Source organism: Solanum dulcamara, chromosome 9 (genome assembly GCF_947179165.1).
Source record: "Solanum dulcamara chromosome 9, daSolDulc1.2, whole genome shotgun sequence".
NCBI lineage: Eukaryota > Viridiplantae > Streptophyta > Magnoliopsida > Solanales > Solanaceae > Solanum > Solanum dulcamara.
In genome coordinates, this window is record NC_077245.1 from 6,370,013 (window position 1) to 6,392,445 (window position 22,433).

Sequence of the window (22,433 nt, forward strand, 5' to 3'; positions counted from 1 at the left end):
TCACACATCTATTTAAGAATTTATATTACAGCTTATAAATGGATTTTTGTGCAATTACTACTTATAAATTATTAATTACGGGCTTTAATAAATTGTTATAATCCAATTATTTAAATTAATTATTTTAATATATTAAACTTTTTCAGTTTTAATAAGAAAAAGAAAGTAAAAAAGTGCGCATTAATTATGTATAATGATACTCACTACAATCAAGAAATTACTTTTCCTTTTTCAACTGACACCCCCACCCCCCACATCTCTAATGTACAACAACCTCCGCCAATTTCTCTCTAATTCTTCTTTCTTCATTTTATTTCAACGATAATCAAACAATCTGTTAAACCCTTTGTCTTCGAGAAGAATTCCACAACCTCAACAATTTTCAAATACGCAATTTTGAGTTTCACTTATAAAGGAGTTCTGTAAGATGAAGAAAGCACAAAAAGTTGATCACATAACTCGAAAAAGTCCCCGATTTACAGAAGAAGAAGCTGAGGTAGATATTGAGCTGTCAAGTTTTAATATATTAATTCAAACACTAGTAAAAAAAATTATATCACGCGTGAAGAAAAATATCACCACCACGATGAAGAAATTAACCCCTTTGAAGAAGGAACAAAGCCCAGTAAAAAGAAAAAAAACATGACAAAAGAGGAAAAAGGAAAGGAGAAGATGGTGGAATCCTCTTCAGATGAATGTTTAGACTCAGATTTCGATTTTGTTAGTGAAAAACAACCCAAAAGGCGAAAGTCAGTTTTCAAGGGTGACCCTCAAAATCCTTCAAAAAAAGACTTAGTTCAAATCTCAAAGGGGATTCAAAAATTCCCAAGCCAAAAAAGGTCAAGACTGTTGTAAAGGTATTATTTAAAAAATTATTCTTTTTACAGATTTAGTTAATTTTTGTATTAATACCATGTTATCGAAGTTAATTTGAAAGTACTATGTATTTGATATAACCTAATTTTTTAGTCGAAACTTATCTAATGCCATAAAAATAATATTTTATTTGAATATACATGTGTTAAATGCATATAAAACAAGTTTGATTTTGGAATAAATTTTGTAGTGCTAAAATATGGTATGCACTGTGTTATGTGTATATATAAAATTGCATTAAAATAGTATGCATCTGCAAATAGTATTTTTTTTGAACTTAATTTGAAAGTACTATGAATTTGATATAATCTAATTTTTAGTCGAAACTTAAGTTATGCCATAAAAATAGTTTTTTATTTGAATATACATGTGTTAAATGGCATATATAGGTTTTATTTTGGTATGAATTTTGTAGTGCTAAAATTTGATATGCACCGTGTTATGTGTATATATAAAATGGCATTAAAATGTTATGAAACTGATTTGCATCTGCATCATTTATTTGTATTGAATCATTGTGAATGATTGTGAAGTCAGTTAAAGCCAAAATAAATGATGGCGCAATCAGTGAAAGCAAGGTAACAGGGATCGTTGCCAACAGATTTGGTGGACCACAATTATCAAGAGAGCAGGCCCTCCACACCACCAATTTTTCTATGCCAAGCCCAAGACGATCAGTTTTCAGATGGAAGATGTTCGCAATTGTTACTTTTGTTTTTTAGTTTTACTAGTCCTTTTCATCTTTGGATAGTATATTTTTGATATAAACAAATAATCAAATGGCAAACTTTCTTTTCTTGGATTAGTACATTTGCCTTCATTCGAATTATGATTTTGATGTTAAACAATCAACTGTTACATATATTTTTTTAGTTATATGTCAATGATTACTTCAATATATAAATTTCTCTTCAAAATATTTAATTATCCATCAAAATATTTCGTGTGACACCCAAATTTTATAAAAATAAGTTAAAGTTTTATTAAAATTTATTTTTCATCCAGGTTTCATAAAATATGACAAATCAGCTATATTATATGATACAATAATCAAAGTTTTATTAGATTTCAGTTTTCCTACGAATTTCATACAATATTTTAGTACAGTTTTTATATAGGATACCTTATTTTATTAGAATTCACTTTTCATTCATATTTCATACAATATTATAGATCAGTTATATTATAGGATATAATATTCAATTTTTTTTATTAGAATTCAATTTTCATACAATATTCCAGTACAGTTCTTTTGTAGGATACCATATTCATTCATTGTTTCATTTAAGTGTCTTATTTTATTAACCCTAATAATTTGCCAACTCGTATGTCAATGTGATACCTATAATAGATATTTTATTAGAATTTTTTTTTTCATTTAGATTTCGTAAAATATTATAAATTAATTATATTATAAGATGCAATATTCAAAGTTTTATTAGAGTTCAGTTTTCATACAAATTTCATACAATGTAGTTACTTGTTATGTTATCACTGAGTATTTTTTAACTCGTATGCCAGTGTGATACTAACAATAAATTTTTTGATACTTACATATTATTATACTTACATTTCAAACTATTTAAGTCCAACAATCAATAAATAATACGATATAAATGAGACTAATCAGATTTCATACACAAAATAAAGTTAACATGACATATTGTTATAAATTCATTACCAAACGAGCATAAAAAACATAGAAACAACTGTTTGTCAAATTAAAAAAAAATAATCTAAACTTTATAATTCTTAACTAACTTTCAGGAACATAATTCCCACACGTCTTCCTGTTATGACCCTCTCGATGACATATGCTCCAGGTGACCTTAGTCTTCTTATATTTAACATCACCAATTTCCTTCCAACGTACTGTAGTTGGCCGCCCTATCTTTATTTGGTCCAAATACACACGTACACCCACATCATTATGTATCATTATTGGTGGACACCTCTCGCTCACGAGATACTTAATCTCCAATCCATTTACAAATGTGTTCACCCCTAACTGTGAAGATATTGCATTAACAAGGCCATCATATAGAGTACTAGCCTCATATATAATACCCTCCATTTGAAACCCAACATATTTATCCATATACAAAATATATACATAACCTATACAAATCGCGTACAAACTAACATCACATGTTAGATAAAATTAAAAAAATATTACATTATATATAAATTTTATACATAATTTATGCATAATTTATACAACACGGATACCACTAATTCACTATATACAAAATTTATATTTTATTTAGACATAACCCATACCATTAATTCAATGTATTTAAAATTTATACATAATTTATACAGTACGCATACCAATCAACAACACATAATTAGTAAAACAAAAAAAATTCTCAAATTTAATAACAAATTCATACAAATATTACTATCACCAAAAAAGCATCGACCATGCACATTTCCAAACTAAAAAAACAAAACAAAAAAAAATACTTTTATACAATTGATATACAAAAAATATTAAATATTTATAATACAAAATCACATCATATCAAATTTACACAACTCATACATACAACTCATTATTTAATGAGATTTAATACACTATTCATACAATATTTAATATAGAAAAATATTAAATATTTATAATACAAAATTGCATCATACCAAATTTATACAAATCATACATACAACTCATTATTTAATCAGATTTAATACATTATTCGTATAACTTGTATTCACAAAAATTTATTAAAAAATCTTTACAATTAGACTGAACCCATATTTTCAACATTTTGAATGAAGAATTTTTTTTGGCTACTACTAACTTTATGCAGAAATTGTCATTTCATTATTAACTCTTATGTCTAATGAATTTGTACAAAACTCATGATACGTTAAAATGAGTTTAACATTATAACTAATGAAAATCAAGAGTATACATTCAACAAAAATAAATGAACTTTTTCATCACAATTTTTTTTTTAATGAAAAGAGAAATCAAATCACTGAATAACCTACATGAACAATCTCATCTTCCACTATGTTGAATAAGTATTGATAAAAATCTTTCACTTTCCATGATAAATTCAATGAAATTTCTTTTAAAATGATGAAAATCGTTGAATGAAGGGGAGAGAGAAACGTTGAAGACAAACATTCAAATAAAATTTTTAATTTTGAAAAATATATCTTACTAGATTTTTCAACTAATTGAGAAAATAAAGAAATTTAATTTCAACATCAATAATTAGAGTCCTAATTGAATGCTAAATTTGTAGTACCGTTAATATATTTATTACCATTTTCGTTTCTTTATTACATTTTTATTTATTTCTCTTTTTTAATACTTTAATTAATGCATAATATTTTCAAATTTGTTATAACTTGAAAGTTTTTTATTGCTACAACCTAAAAATTATAAACTACTGTCACAACTAGAAATTTTTTATATTAAATATGACAGTTAATTTTTTTTCACTAAATTAAAATAGAAGGAATAATATTTTGGATGAATTGGGACGGCAAATGTCTTCGAGCAAGTTGAAGGCCCATTTAGAAATGCAGTAACATATTATAGTCCAAACATATATAATGGCAGCGACATATAACCTCAAATATTACTTTGTAATTGTTATGGAATTCTAAATTTAACGGGTAAAACTTCATGACTATTTTTTTATTATATGTGGCTATTTGTGAGTATAATCCCGAAATATTTTTTTTTGTTTTTCATTCGGTGTTCAGAGTCCGCATTGGAGCCCCAACTAAATCTGGATCGTACACTGCAGAACCCATTCGTGGGTAGCGCTCCTAATAGAATTTTCTCCATACTCATAACTCAAATCTGAGATGTCTGATTAAGAGTGAAATAATCTCACCATTATATCATAATTCATATTGATTTTATCCCGCAAGATTACTTGCACTACAAATAGAAATGGAAGTTTCAGCCCATGAGATTCTTTTAGACTAAAGTTGGGATGGGCTACTTCCCAAGAATGCAGGCTCCAGGAAAATATACTCTCTTTACTTATTGAATTTTAATTTGGCACATCTATTAAAAAAATAATGATTGATATAGTGAGTTTATCATTTTATTCATATTAATTGATAGAATCTTAAATATAATTATTCACTACACTTTTCAAAGATATTAACTCAATATTAATAAATTGAGGATATAATCGAAAGAAAAAAATTGTCTTTCCTTAATTTGTCAAAAATGACAAATAAAAAGGGAAATCAAATTTAAAAACATTTGACAAATAAATAGAAATAGAGGAAGTACTTAATTAGACCAATGCATATGTTCGATAATGAGTGTGCGACATGTATTTTTTTTTTTTTATCAACATGACATTTATTTTGAAACTAAGAAAATATTTAAAATTATTTTTATGTAATTTAGCAAAATATAATGGGTGAAAAGTGGAGCTTCAGGAGTGGCGAGGGGTGAGGATTGGGGACGTTGGATTTTTAGAAAGGAAACAATGAACTTGACATTTTACTTATGAAATTTGGTTTTACTACTTTTATTAGAAAATTCATTTTTCTCATTTTTTAAAAAGATTATTTTTTCTAAAGAAAATATTTTTCAAGAATTTTGATCCGCCAAACAACAAAAAAAATTAAAAATAATTTCCCCTACCAAACACACACTCAACCATGATTAAATATACAATATTGCCTCAATTTGTCACAACACACAAGCAAGATAAATTAGCACAGTTTAGAACGAATAGATAAATATCCACTTTCAACGTTTGTCATCAAATAGTTCATTATTTTAAAAGGTATTACCATATTTAATCACTCTTTTGACATGAAAAAAAATTTGGACAACTAACTAAAAGAACCTGTTCGAGTATCAAAACCCCAAAAAAGATATGTGAGGTTAAAATATTTATAAGTTTAAAATCAAAAAATTAATTCAGGGAGTTCAAAAATTTACCGGAAATTTAAAAATCATAAAACGATTTATGAAACTTAAACCTTTAGAAGTTAAGAACCATGAATCAACTATTAATGGAATAAGTTTTTTCCTACCTTTTAGGGGTAATATTTATCCAAATTTTATTTTCACATTAAAATATAGTTATTTACCTAGTACTTTTCAAACAGTGATTAAATGTCATCCCATCTAATTTTTTTCCTAGAAATGCATGGACTGAGTTTGACCTCTTTGAATAAGTTCTTTCCATTCCATAAAAATTACTATTGAATTGTGTGAATTGCATCGTCTAAAAAAAATTAATTGTGAAAAGGTAACACCATCTATTTATTTAAGTTAATTAAGATCTTAGTTAAATACTTTTTCTTTCACAGATTTCAGGTTTGAACTCTAAATATGAAGAAAATCTTGCTGGAAGCACCACCCACGAATGAGCCCTGCAATGTGCGATTCAAATTTAGTTGATGCTCCAATGTGGAATCTAGACTCCGAGTGGAAAAAAATAAATTGCTCTTCCTTCCAAATCATCATAAGCTCTGCAAAAGATATCACCCAAACACATTTCTAGTGAACTTTTGAAAGAAGAGTTTCGCCTCCAATACCTGCCTATAAATTATTCACTTTTTTTGAATTTTTTTTTAACTTTATTAGAAAATTAATATTTGACCATCAAAATTCTAAATACAATTTTTTGAAATTTGGAAAACACCTCAAAATCTGTTAATAGTTTTTGACCGTTGCATTTATTTTTATTTTTTCAAATTTTGTCCTAATTTTTTTTATTTTTATAGAAACGACAGCATTTATAATAACTACCCCGTTGTCTCATTAACAATTAGTATTGGTCATGGACTACCTACAAAGCAAGAGTTTTTAGATATTTGGGCATATATATCATATTTCATGTTATTAGAAAAAAATACATTCAAACAACCAAATATTCTTTGCAAAATGTATAGGCAAACACAATTTCATTTTTAACTTCAACTTAAAAATATTTCAAATATAATGAAAAATATTTGGTTTCTATGGCCAAACACCTACTAAGTTGTTGTGTTTTATATCCCACTCAATGTCTGATACCCACATTAAGGTCCGACTAAATCCATATCGTACCACAAAGTCTGACATTGAAGAGTAAAGCTCTACCTAACAAAGGCGATTATATTTAGGAGACTCAAACTCAAGACTTCTAATAAAAAAAATAAAAAATACTTACCATTCCATGATAACTCTGACCAATTCCTACAAAGCTGTTTGTTGGTTCTAGTAGCAGTAATGCTAAGATTTATTATCATGATACAAAAGGGTCCTTATAAGTTTGATTCCTACAAGCAAGAATTTCGGGGAACAAAGAGGTGGTCCTAAGTCAAAGTGATATTGTTGAAAGTGTGTATATAACTACTCTACCAGAGTTGACCAATATGCAAGCAGCTGTAACATTAGACATATCCCTATCATCCTCTGGGTAAAAAAGTGGGAAAAAAACTAGACTGTCAACTGACCATAGTAAAAAGAGCAGGACAAATTGTCATGTTACAGAAGCTGGATTCAGTAACTTCACAAGGAAATGTCTTGTTATAATATCATGTCTCAACTTTTGAAGGCAATAACTTATTTGAATACTTACGGCCCGAGAATGCAAAGCAAACCACTGACTGAAAGTATTAGGTGGAGCAGCTTTCAAAAGGGTGAAAAACTTTATAAAAAATTCTTCTTCAATTTTTCCAAAAACTGAATCAATTCTCTCCAATAGAGTTTGCTCTTTTCCTACTTTGGTGCCTCATGGATGGGAAGTGATGGATGTTTACAAGTAGGTTGTACCTCACATGAGAAAGATGCAATTGTAAATAATCACTTCTAGGCAAGTAGGCAACAAGTTGGTATAGCTACCACAGTTATCAAAAAAATTATTCTTTTGATAACCAGTCGCCTTCAGCAAATATAAACATGGCTTAACATATGAAAATGGAAAGTACAACAAGTCTTTTCTTATCTTCATAGTGTTATAACAAAAGGACAGAAAACCAAGCCCTAACCGGGTAATATACGTGTAAAAATGCAATCCGCTGAATGAGTAACTTCAACAAGTTGTGAAGAAGAATTGTATTTGATATATACTCAGCAGAACACAAAGTGAAGTACGCAGCAACGCTAGTGAACTGTGACTACCAATCTCAGCAAGGGTAGACAAAGATTGTTTTATGCAAGTTTGCAAAGATGATAATCAAGGGGTCAAGAATATTTGGAAGCAAAATCAGAAACTCAGGAATGCAATTCATCTGGATCTACAAACAGAAGTAATGTTCTCTGTAATAGCCTAACAGGTAGTCGAAATATAACTGAAACATTGCCTATTTCAAACTAAAAAGCAATCCTTTAATAGTTCAAATGGAGGTCTTAGATAATGGCTCTTCTTACAACAACAACAACAACAACATCATACCCAATGTAGTCCCACAAAGTGAGGTCTAGGAGGTTAGAGTGTACCTATACCTTACCCATTCCTCAAAGGTAGAGGTTGTTTTCGATAGACCCTCTGCTAAAAAAAACATTTCAAAGCAGTCCAGAAAAAGAAGTAACGAAACTGAAAGCATAACAAAGCAAAATACTACAATAATCGAAGTAGAAGAAACAACAGATTCTTATTGAAGTAGGGAAAAGATGATTTAAGCATTACAACAATTATTAGGGTGGAAGTCCATGCATAGGCCAATATTACCCTCATAAGTACCAAATACATTAAGCTGAAATAACTTTCATGAAGTTGAATTGTGCATAAAAGGGAAATGAGGACATCCATATTTTTCTTCCACTGAATAACCAATAAGGAAATGGTGAGTTCTAAACAGAACAGTACTAACAAACATAAAGGCAAAAGGTGCACTACAAGGTGAAACAGAATCATATAAATAACAAGGTTCACAACAACATCATGATCTTTAAGAAATAAAGATCAAAGAGATCCTTTCTGATTGCTACTTGTCAAAAAGATTATACAATTGCAGAAAGATGTAAAGTAATATTCCTGAATTAGTACAACAATAACTACACCTCAATTCAAAACTAGTTGGGGTTATCTATAGGAATCATCCGTATCTGTTCTCCATCTCACAAGTGAGGTGGAGAGGAATGTACGCAGATCTCGCCTCAGAAACATTGAGTAAATATCTTGATCTCAAATTAATCCAAACAGACAGTAATACATGCTAAAAAACATAATCTGTAGATGTCTCAGCTAAACCCCAAAATATGGTGGAAAAAGCAAACATACCCCTACCCCATACTTACCAAAACAAATTTAGCGGAAAAAAGACTAGAAATCTAGGTGACAAAATCGGGAAAATGAACAAGAAAACACCAATCCTTGTCAAATAATGTAAATATATATTCCGGTCCTAACCTCATCTGTTTTTTTTAAATCTTTTAGCACAGTAGGTTCTTCATTACTAATGCATGACTATAAATCTATAATAAATGACCAATGTTTAGCTTCTTCTTCTAAGTCCAGTTAAATGTGTTAAAAGAATAACAAAGAAAACACCAACCCAAAAACAAAACAAAAAGAAGGGTACTCCAATATGGTATAACAGTTCTTTTTCTCTCCATTAGCGAAAAAAATAAAATAAAACACTATATATAAAGAAAAATAAAAACAGAAAATAACTTGATATAAAAAAAATGCCTGGCTCCATCCTGTTTGCCTTTTAACCACGCAAAATGACAAGTTTTTTTTTTCACATTGAGACACCTACATTGTCCTCCTCCATCAACACCACCACCACGTTCAATCTGTGACAGCTCAGAAATAACCTTGGATTTATTACCTCTTTCTTCATGAACATAAGGGCAGATTCGCCATTACACATCATCATCATCCTCTTCTTCTTCTTCCTTCTCACAATGCCAGTAACACAATAGAAAAACTTGTTCCCAGAAAACCCCATTTTCAGCTCAACAAAAACAATGCCCAAAACCAACAAGAAAATAAAATAAAATCTTGAAACCAAAACAGAATGAAAACAGAGAACTAAAAAAGAGTCTTTTTCAGCTTTCTTTAAACCAACACTCCCAACAACACCATACAACTAGTAATAGTACTAGTACTAGTATATTCTGTAACTGTTCTGATTTTCTGAAGGTCTATAGAGAGAGAGAGAGAAAAAAAAAAATCATCAGAAAAAAGAAAGAGTGTTTAATTTCTTGATTGGTTATGTCAAAAAAAAGAAAAATTATTTGTGGGGGTGGGGGGGGGGGGGCGGGGTATTGGGATTTGGGAGATGTGTTTGGGCCGAATTATTTGGATTTGGAATTTTTATGGGTAGAGGCCGGTGAAAGGCCATTTTCAACTTTCTCTTTGTTCCTTCTTCTGGTAAGACTTTCTTATTTGTCGTCTTCTTTTACTTTTTAACTTCTCTAAATTTAGTTAATTATTCTTTTTTAATTTATGTAGTATGTCCAAATGTATAAAACAGAAAGTAATATTGAAACAACAACTTAGTTCATTGTTATTTTAGAGACGGAGTCAAAAATTTTAGTTTATGAATTTTTATAGATATAGAGATTGAGGTAAAACTGATCGGTTTAGCTTCGTGACTGAACCCATCACCTAGGGGCTAGGGGTCTGGTGGATAGGTAGAACCCTCCACCTTAAATATAAAAAGCATTTTCCCCTTATGCCCCTATGAATGAATATCATAAGACTAGTGAGTTTTGAATATCAAATAACTTATATAACAATAATAATATATTTAATAAAAAATTTTAAGTGAAATCTGAAAAGTGTAGTGTGTACTCCTACTTTATTAGGGTAAAGAAAATGTTTTCGATAGACTTTTGATTTAAATAAAACATATCAAAGGAAATACAGTCGGTATTACTAATAACATCAACAAATAATACGATAATTGATGTAAAAATACCAGATAATAATAAAATTGAAGTATAAAAGAATAGGAGAGAAAATAAAGAAAAAAAAAAAAAAATACCACATATAAGGCAAACTAAATAGTGCACGACTATATCAATTAATTTTCTATCATACTTTTCGACTTTCATATTATTTTATCTAGGATAATGTGTATGATAAGTTACAAATATACCGTGTCTTATCTAATCATTCATCTTCAATACTTCTACGTCTTCATTATATCCATCACGGTCAACTTCTCATATTTCATCATTGAGGTATTTGAACATATCTTTTTAACGTATTTGAATCATTTCATTCTCGTTTCTGTAGTTTAGTTTGACAAGGCTGATATAAAAGTCAAAAAAGGCATTAACCTAAGCTGCATAAACTTTGACAAAATAGAAAAGAAATGTTTAGTTAGTAGTCCAATATTATAATGGTATAAAGAAAACAAGAATCATAAATGATGGAGCGTTAATGTAGCAAGTTTGTCCAGGCACTGTCTGTCGTGTACTTTTGGTTTTGGTGAAGAATAATTGGTCAATTTCAGCTTTCATTTTGACATTTCAATTTAAACCTTTCATTCATTACGAGACTAATAGTACGTAGTCCCCAACAGCTTTTTTCTGTTCAGTAAATGTTGTATACAAAATTAGGAGTACTATATACATACGATACCTATCGATGTAAACAATTCAACATTAAATCACTATAAATAGTTTCCCTACTAATCCTGCAACCCTACACTTGTTTACTTCTTTTGGTTGTTATACCAAATATTGTTACTATCTTCTTGCCCCAGAGTTATTTGAGACGTTTGTTAAGAGCAAAGCTTTTCTTAGCACTAACTCAAGATGAATGAGATTCTTTCATATTTAATTTATTTTGAGGTTTTGAGTTACAATCACGAGAAAATGGAAACTTATGGTAAGGAACGTTTCCCCCCCCCCCTTTTTAATTAGGGGTTCTAGAATTTATGTAAATGGTATACATCTCTATTTTATTCTCGGGAAATTTTAGAATTTTAATACTTAGCTTTCAATTTGCTTCTGACCAACAATAACAATAATAAACAATCACTGAAATCTCACTAAGTAGTGTTTGAAGAAGATAAAGTATATGCAGACCTTACAATTACCTAATGAATGTAGAAAGCCATGTTTTCAAAAGACCCTCAACTCAAGTGCACCAAACCTAAGTAAAAGAAGAAGAAAACAATGAAAAAAACATAACAATTAATAAAAATATATATTGTAAAGTCTACCTGAACGAAACAATAAGACCACATGACAAGAGCTAAAAGGATACGATGATTTGCTTTTGACCATCAAATGAAGAGATAATATCTCTGATGGTCCCTCAACTATGAACTATTCTCTTAGAAAGTCAGTCAACTATGAGTTTCATTTCCTTTTTTAGAGGACAATATTTATATCTATAGTTATAATATCTAAGGGAATGTTAAGTCTTCTTCTTTAGTGAGAAGAGTATTGCCTAAAGCAATGTGAGTGTGTCTATATGAGAATCGATTATAAACTCCTTTTTTGGTGTAGATCCCTTTCCTTATGAATTAGTTCCCCAGTATAAGGAATGAGTGCTCCTAATGTCTTTTCTCTCTTTCAGTCGAGCGAGTCATGTGCGTTCAAGTTAAAGCTAAAGAGAAGATAGTAACTCGACCTTAGGTAGAGGTTTTCAAACCATTGACTAGACAGAGGGTGAGGCAAGAGGCCCCGCAAACGCAATTCAATAGGGAAGTGCGCCATATCACCCTTCTATTAATCAAGATTGTGACGAAGTGAATCAAAAATATTGTGCAGTAAACTGCTGCTGCGAGGCAGAGATTGCTACACTTCTTGTTCCTTTTCCTTTCGATTTTTTAGCGCTTTAAACATTTATTTTTAATACAAGGATTCACGACTTCATGTGGAAGAAGGGAAGATAAGAGAGTGAGAGAAGTAGTTCATCATCCAATCATCAATCCTCCTCCGCACCCCCAATTGTTTGATTGGTGAGACAAGAGATAATAATTTTGAATAAAATATAAAATTATTTTATTATGCATTTTATTATGAATATTAATTTTTTCCCCAAAATACATCAATCCTCTTGTGTCTCTGTCCCTTCCCAACCAACACAAATGAACATTACATTGCATTTATAGATTTCTACCTAAACAGAAAAAAGAGATTTTTTTTGAGGAATTATTTTTTATTAATTGCATAGAAGAAAACTTTTTAGTTTTGAGGTGTAAGAAACTATTTTCGTGAAAAATATTTTCTAGAAAAATAAATAAATTATTTATTTATTGCTGTCGGACAAGAGGGACCTTCTTAAAAATAAAGCCAAAAAGGACTATACAGTTTAGATGGAAAAGAAGGAAGACAGAACCCCTGCGCCAATACACCATAAAAAAATGACGTCCATGATTTGAAAGTCTACCATAAACAAATATATGGAAACTAGATGGGATATATATATATATATAACACTTCTGTTTTTTCTGACTCTTTTTAAAAAATTCACATTTATTTTGTCAACATAAATTAAGTATGTGTCACATATTCATAATGCCCATAAAATGTGTTCCATCCATTTCAATTGATTTATTTTATTTTAATTTATTATAAACTTTTAAAAAATAAAGAAATTTTTTCATTATAAACTAAAGATATGTTAAATGTATCAAAATATCATTTAATTTCGTGATCTTAAATGTGTCATTAAAAAAGTTCAAATTAAAAAGTTGTCAAAAGAGAAAAGAGACATTCTTTTTTTTTAAATAGATTAAACAAAAAAAAACAAATTATAACAGATGAAACAATTATTAATTACAACACTCTAAATTAAAACACACTCCCTACCTAAAAATTCTTATAATTATATTATAATCTTGTTTCCAGTTGGCCCCGTAACAAGACTGGTCTGGTCATATATATATATATATAATGTCAGTTTTTTGTCTTTCATTTGACGTCTAATTGTGAGGCCAAATATTTTCTTACATCTTTCTCAGCTTTTCTATCTATGTAGATTATTCAAGACTTTGGTTTTTCAACACAATACATAGGAAATTTCTAATTTTAGATGTCAGTTATACTCCTTAGTGATTTCGTCTCATTTTACTTAATCCATATATTTAAAATACTGAGCTTCTCCCAATTTTAGAAAAAACAATAACTAAAAATAAATTTTTATTTTACTCGTCTAACTTGGTAAATTAAGAGAATTTTATTAATTTTTCTGTTTCAATTTGTTTGTTTTACTTTCCTTTTTAATCCATTATATTCTAAAAACAATGTCTTTTTCTTTATTTTTCTTAAACTTCGCATGATATCAAGTCAAAACGGAACAAACAAATTTAAATTTAAGGAGTATATTTTTGCTTTCTACTCTTAATAATATATAATTACATAAAGTAATATTAATCAAATTTAGAGTTCTAAAATATCATTAATAAAATTAAGTTTAGTAAAATACATATAGGTCATCTAATATGAAACAAAGAAAATAGTTAAATTTAGTGGTAAATAGGCATGTTAAGGTACTCCCTTCTCTCTCATTTTAACTATTATTTTAAAAAAAAATTATACTCATTAACAAAAAGAATAAATACATCATATAATTTATTAAGTTATGAGATTTAATAGAAGAAGGTTGATCATATCCTCTTAAATATTAGGATTCAAGGCATAAAAATATACTTAAATTATGGTGAAATTATCAACTACACATTTAAATTATACAATAGGACTATGACCCTTTTGATTTATATTTTTTTTTTCATATTATTTACTTTCTTCACTAGTTACCAATTAAAGAAAATAAGTTAAACTACAATACGCAACACACACTTATTCTAAACAAAAAATAATAATTAATATTTTTTTCATTTGATTCTTTCAAATCCAAATGATCGTATCTTCATCCGCTCTAATCTCAATTTACCTAATCATAATCTTCCCGACAATAGTTATTTAATTTGATGATTATATTAAGCTTGATTGGTATCTTCTATTTCAGTAAACATACCACCTTGTCTATTCTTTTATGTACTGATCAAGACGTGGCAACTTGATATATTAAAATCAAATTATTATAAAATATATATACCTCAAAGTTTAAATTAATAAAATTCCAGCCACCGTCACTAAACATGACATTCCTTTAATAAGTTTTATAAATACTAATGAACATGACTCTCAGACAAAATGTTCGTCACGAAACATGCAATCCAGAAAACATATCATGTGACAATTATCGTTTTGGATTGAATTTTTCATCATACATGAATTAAGAGAATATTTTGTTTGCAAGAAGCCAAGCAATAATCATTAAAAAAAGTAATTAATCAGCTAAACATTTTGTCTTAGGAAAAAGGAATCATTATCCGTTTCGTTTAATCATTTGATGGATTTTATATATATGAAATATCTAGATTCCTTAAAATTAGAATTGCATAAAGTATTATATTAGTTCAATTTTATTTTTCTATAACCATACATGGATTTTGATTTCCATAACAAAAAAGAATAATCAAATGTGAGAAAGATCAAGAATGAAAATGAAAAAGAAAAACAAACAACAAGAAGAATTGTGAGCTTAGTAACCTTTTATTAATTAATCAAAACCTTAAGTTCTATACATTGATGAGAGCGTAAAAAAAATATTTATAAAACCAAGACAATTATAAAGTATTTACAAATTAAATTGGTCTTCATATAATATTAAACTGATAAAAATGGCAAGTAATTATAGTGTGATAACTTATACTGATAAAAATGGCTAGTTATTATAACATGATAAATTTTGTGTCAAATCAAAACAATACAACCAAAACACACATGCCTTAAATATAAATTCATTTTGAGGTAAAACGAGCGGGGTGGAAAAAAGGAAACCAATTCCCCTCCCCCCACCTCCGGAGTCCGTATTGGAGTCTCGACTAAATTCAGTTCGATCACTGCAGGGCCAATTTAGGGGTGATGCTTCCAACAAGATTTTTTCCGTACCCGGTGTTCGAACCCAAAATCATTGATTAAGAGTGAAACAATTCTACTACTACACCACAACCACCCAACATCTTATTAATTAGTAAATAATGTTGAGCCTAGTAGCCTTTTAGTAGTATTTTATACACAGAGAAATAAGTAGCACTAGTGTAGTAGGTTCAACCTTTTTTTGTAGTAGTAGTAGTAAAGCTGTTACTAATAGGTGCAGTTAAAATGTAGTAGTAGTAGTACTAAATTGAAGAGGCAATCAATATTACCATCAATAGACATACGGCAGTAAAGGATAAGTAGATGAGGATAATTAAGTGAACAATTCTACTGTACAAGAATGTTTAATGTCATTTACTTGATAGCTGCCAAGAGTGACAGCCAGGTTAAACCTATTATTCTTATTTTAAATTTCATTCGGTGTCTGATATCTGCTTTGAGATTTCATTAATTAAAATTCATGCTGAAAAATTCTACTTTGAGAGTAAATCGCTAACTCCTTGTTAAAAGTCAATTTCATTACCAATTGAGCGCGTGAATTGTGATCACAATAGCTCGATTTTACCAATAAATTTTAAACACTATCATATGCTACTGTTTTCGCTCTTATTTATTTATCAAGTTTGCTAAAATATTATTTTAAAGTATTTATCATTCTAAAAATTATTGAATGTACCCTTACTCTTCTAATAAATGTTCTAGAAAAGGGTAAAAAGTTTGAGAGATCAATGTATAAATAAGGTGCTTTAGTCAAATACTCTTTCCATGTTAAATTGTCTGCCGTGTTTCTTTGTTACACATAAACATTAATTAGAAGATTTGTAGTTTCACAAACAATACTAAGAATAATTTTATCTCAAACTTCTACAATTACGAATAATTTAAAATAACAAATTTAAAAAATCACGATTGATAATTTGAAAGAGTAATCTTTTTAGTGATGTATTCCGGCTCCATGCAACGTAATTATCGATCCCTAATATATTTTGATCGAGCTAGTAACAAGCCAAGTAATTCGAGCTAGTAACAAGCCAAGTAATCATACCTAATTACAACGGCAACATAATGGATTATTAATGCCCCGGCAAAGAGAATATTCTACCTTCTCTTGTTTATATTATGTATATATATATATGACAAACAATTAATTAGTGTTAATTAAAACCTATTTAGCAAGGATTCGTTTGTTTAATGCTTTTTTTTAATCTAATCATCGGTGCTTTGTGTCGATTTGCAAATGGCTGGTCTTCCACGAAACTATTTTTCGTTAAACATGAGTTAATGTTATTGCAGCAAATTAAAGATCTTCTAAACTTTCACAACAGAGACACCTTAAGCACAAACAAACGTATAATTTATTTGTACAATTTTTTTTTTAAAGAATATCTTGTATTATATACTCCCTCTTACCCAAAATAAATGATTTTTGAGGCGTGACAGCTAGTTAATAACATTAATTAAATGGTAATGTGTCAATATTACCTTTACGTTGTTTTCCAAACTCTATTTAAAGCTAGAGATAGTTGAAAAACAAATTAAAGAGAGATAATTTTGAAAGAAAAAAAATTAATGCACTTCTAGACTTTAAAAAAATTAGTCATATTGAACCATAAAAAAAGTATTAGAAATTCATTGAAGGAAGTATAATATAGATTGTCATTTTAACTAGTAATAACAACATAAAATAAAATAAATTATGAAACATAATATAATTTCCACGTTCAAGACACGATAATTTCACAAAGAACCATTTTTAAATTCTGCAATTGAAAACTAACCGAGGGCAATGACTATGTTTCAATAAAAGTCGAAAAGTGTTTAGCCCACGCTATTAGATCGTTCAAGAATGGACATTTGGATAACTCACCATGTCTACCCAATGTCGAATAGCTCAATACTCTCTCTATTCATTATTAATTGAATTCCTAAGGTAATGTATGTTGGGGGAAGGAAGTACTACAACTAAAGTTTGATATGATAATAAATAATAAAAATAAATTGGACACGAGAATTTTACATGGAAACCCCTCAAACAGATAGAGGGGAAAAACCACGGGGTAAAAGGATCTTACTATGATAATATGGGAGTACACTGCTCTCAAATACAAGGACAAAACAACAATTAACATTTCTCTCTTGCAAAAGAAAAAACTCAGTAACACTCAAGACTACAATATTTTTCTTCTGTATAACTATCTTTGTATTCTTACTCTTTTGGATTGTATTTTGTAGGATCATCTAAATGAGGGCAAGAGGCCCTCTATTTATAGGAAACTAGAAACGCGTAAAATCCGCGTATTGCACCTCTCTTTTTGACTATGCGTTCAAAACGCGTTTTGTTCCCTTTTTGACTATGCGTCTTGTTTCCTTTTTTGACTACGCATTCAAAACGCGTTTTGTAGTATTTGACTATCTTACATTCTCCCACTTGAAGATTTAATTGAGAATCAATTAAGTCTTCACACCATCCTTTTTACCCAATTACTGCAATGTTACATTTCTGCAAGGCCAACAGAAGATCGACACCATATAAACTTGTTACTTTTGATCGGCTTTATAAACATATCTGCTAGTTTGTCATTAGTGTGAATTTTTTGAATATCCATATTGCCTTCTTCCACCTTCTCACGAACAAAGTGATACTGAACTCGTATGTGCTTTGTCCTTAAATGAAATGTCGGATTCTTTGCAAGATGCAAAACGCTCTGACTGTCACAAAACAGAGCAACTTTCTTTTGTTTGTGCCCGAGCTCCTCCAGTAACATCTGCATTCATATTGCCTCTTTGCTAGCTTGTGTAGCTGCTACATATTCTACTTCCGTCGTAGATGTAGCCACGATAGATTGCAGTTTTGAAACTCAGCTTACAGCTTCTCTAGCAAGAGTAAACACATAACCTATGGTGGACTTGCTTTTATCAAAATCACCGGCATAATCTGAATCAACATAACCTTTAACATTAAAGTCTAATCCTCCATAACACATTGCAATATTTGAGGTACCCTTGACATATCTCAGGATATTCTTAACAGTATTCCAATGCTCCGTACCAGGATTAGCTATGTATCGACTAAGCACTCCCAATGCTTGTGCAATGTCAGGTCTTGTACATACCATGACGAACATTAAACTTCCTATTGCTAATGCATACGGTACTCGAGATATCTCTATCCTCTCTGCTTCATTGCTAGGACTCATTTTTGAGGATAACTTGAAATTAATAGAAAGTTGGGTAGAAATTGACTTACAGTCTTGCATCTTGAAGCGTCACAAGATTTTCTTGAAGTAGTTCTTTTGAGAAAGCCAAACCTTCCTATTATTTCTGTCTTGGTGAATTTGCACCTCTAGAATCTTGTTTAATGGTCCCAAGTCCTTCATTTCAAACTCCCTAGCCAACTGTGCCTTTAAATTTGTGAGACGATCTTTGTTGGGGCCTACTAACTATGTGTCATTAACATACAAAGGTCTATTGTATCCAAGGCTTATAATGAAGGAATCAAATCTCTTATACCAATATTTCGGCGCCTGTTTGAGACCGTATAGAGATTTGTTCAACCTGCAAACCAAGTTCTCTTTTTCCTGTTCTTCAAAATCTTCTGGTTGGAGCATGTAAATTTCTTCTTAAAGCTCTCCATGGAGAAATGCAGTTTTGACATCTAACTACTTCAAGTATAAGTCAAATGTGGCACACATCTCCAAGACGACTTGAATTGTTGTGAGTCGAACCACCGGAGAAAATATCTCATTAAAGTCTATACCTTCTTTCTGAGAGAATTCTTTCACCACCAATCTTGTACTTCTCCACTTGATCATTACCATTGCGTTTGATCTTGTAGACCCATTTATTTCTAATGACCTTCCTTTCTTGTGGTAATTGAACAAGATCCCATGTTTTATTTTTATGAAGAGTTTCAATTTCTTCTTGCATTGCCGCCATCCACAGAGATGATTCTTAGCCTTTCATAGCCTCGTAAAAAGTTAAAGGCTCTCCATCCTCTGTTAATAGACAGTATGCAACATTGCCCTCCATAGAATAGTCTGAGTGCCAAGCTGGTTCTCTTCTCTCCCTAGTTGACCGTCGAACTTGTGGAATTTTGATCTCAGCTTACTTTTGTTCTTCGTGTGCTTTAGTGCTGCCTTAGAACAAACTAGAGCTTCTTCTATTTCTTCAACTTCAACTGTAGTAGTCTCTGATTTTTCTTTTGAAGTGTTACCTTCTTTTGCTTGTATCTTGTTTTCAACAAACACAATATCCCTGCTGATTACCACCTTGCGGGCAGTGGGATCCCACAAGCGATACCCCTTGACTCCATTAGCATACCCTAAGAAAATGCATTTCCTGAATTTTGGATCCAACTTCGATTTTTCTTGGGTGTTGTACATAACATAAGTAGGACTTCCGAATATATGTAAGCAAAAATAATCAGCTATTTTCTTAGTCCCATTGAATTTCTTAACGTCAAACTTTCTTGTACTTGACATTATTATTTGCTTCACACCCTTCTAGATTGTTTCTGAATAATTTTACGAATAATCGTGATAAACTGTACCATCACCGAAATTTACTATTCACGTAAATAGTACTTTTCATCAAATTTTACTATTTACCAAAATTTACATTCACAAATAGTACCTTCGCATAAAACAGATAGAATAACCGAGGGCTCTGATACCACTGTTGGGGGGGGGGGGAGGAAGCACTACAACTAAAGTTTGATATGATAATAAATAATAAAAATAAATTGGACACGAGAATTTTATGTGAAAACCCCTCAAACAGATAGAGGGGAAAAACCACGGGGTAGAAGGATCTTACTATGGTAATATGAGAGTACACTGCTCTCAAATATAAGGAGAAAACAACAATTAACACTTCTCTCTTGTAAAAGGAACAACTCACTAAAGAGGACACACAAGACTACAATATTTTTCTTGGTGTATAACTCTCTTTGTAATCTTACTCTTTTGGATTGTATTTTGTAGGATCATCTAAATGAGGGCACGATACCCTCTATTTATAGAAAACTAAAAAACGCGTAAAATTCACGTATTGCACCTCTCTTTTTGATTACGCGTTCAAAACGCGTTTTGTTTCCTTTTTTGACTACGCGTTCAAAACACATTTGTAGTATTTGACTATCTTGCAATGCACATATTAAGAAAAATATTTAAGGATAAAATTTGAACCCTATTTTTCTCTATTACCCTTTTGTTTATTCAATCTTATAAAGATGATTAAATATGAAATTATAAATACAGATAGTCCTTTATTGGAGTATAACTTTGTAAGTAGTGTAATTTAACTCCTAGAAAATTATAAAACTTCATTAATGGAACAGGTAAATATGAAAAAAAATTCAAACATTTATCTTAAACTTTGAACAATTCAACTAATTTGAATAATAATAAAATTCTAAAAATTCAATTAATATAAAACAAAAGAGTATCAAAATTGGTCTCTCCCTAAAGTTATATCATAAAAATCTTTTAAGATCATATGATGAGACTCCAACACACATCGGATATCAATGTGAGACATATTGGACTGAGCATTATTTGCATTTTGGGTGGTGGAAATCTTTCACTCCTTTTTTTTTTTAAAAAAAATTAAATCATTTTGTGATGGAAATTAAAGGAAATGGTTAAAGAAAAAGATAAGTAGCATAGTGGATATTTATCTTTTGCAGAGTTACTTCATCCGTGTCAAATAAATTGTCATAATTCGTTTTTCGAAAGCAAATATATGTGAATTTTGATATAAGAAAAATTGTACTCTAATCTAATTTCTTATAAAAAATATTAAATTGAGTAGATTTAACTTAGCTTCAACATTTAATTAAATTGACTTTCGAAAGTTACACATTAATAATGGACAAAATTATATATTTGAAATTTGAAATTTAAAATTCAAAATTCAGATATATCTATCACTTCATTATTGTGGGAACACAAATAGTGGAATTGAAAACTGAAGGGAAGTGGTGAATGCAAATGCAATTCCCCAAAAGTGAAATTAGTGAGGTATTTAATTTTGTCTAGTTTCACACGTTAACATATTTATGTCTTGTGAATCTCTAGACACATTTATGTTTGCATACTCTCCATTAATTGCCCTAAACTATGCTTTTAATTTGCGTTTGGCCTTCAATATAAAGTCATGACTTTAAATTAGTGTTTGGTTATGTAATTTGAAAATATGATTTGAATTTCTCCAAGAAAAACATGATCTGAGAATACAAATCGTGATTGCAAAAAAATAATAATCAAGTGTAAAACTTAACTCATAAATTTATATTCTTAAATATGAATCACTCTGATTTCAAATCATAATTTCATATCGCATGTTCAAACGGGGATTTAGCATGCCCGGTTTGATTTTCAGTTTTCCATGGATAAAATTCACAAATATCCTTCTTTTAGCTACATATATATGCAATTGAAAAAAATAGTTATTATTATGAATGTTTTAATTGTGAAATTTTAAGTTCTGTTTAGTAAGCCCCGTAAATCATTTGGGCCACACTCGAACTTGTCGGCCCATTATTTCATAGTGACTGACCTTTTACGGAAAGGGCGAATCACCTATATATGCACGAAATTAGATTTATATTTATGAAATATAGTAAGAGATTTTTACTTTGAGTAACATGACTTGAACCATCAATGTATCGATTGATGGTGAAGGTGCTCAATCATAAAGAAAACCTCATTTATTGGTGATT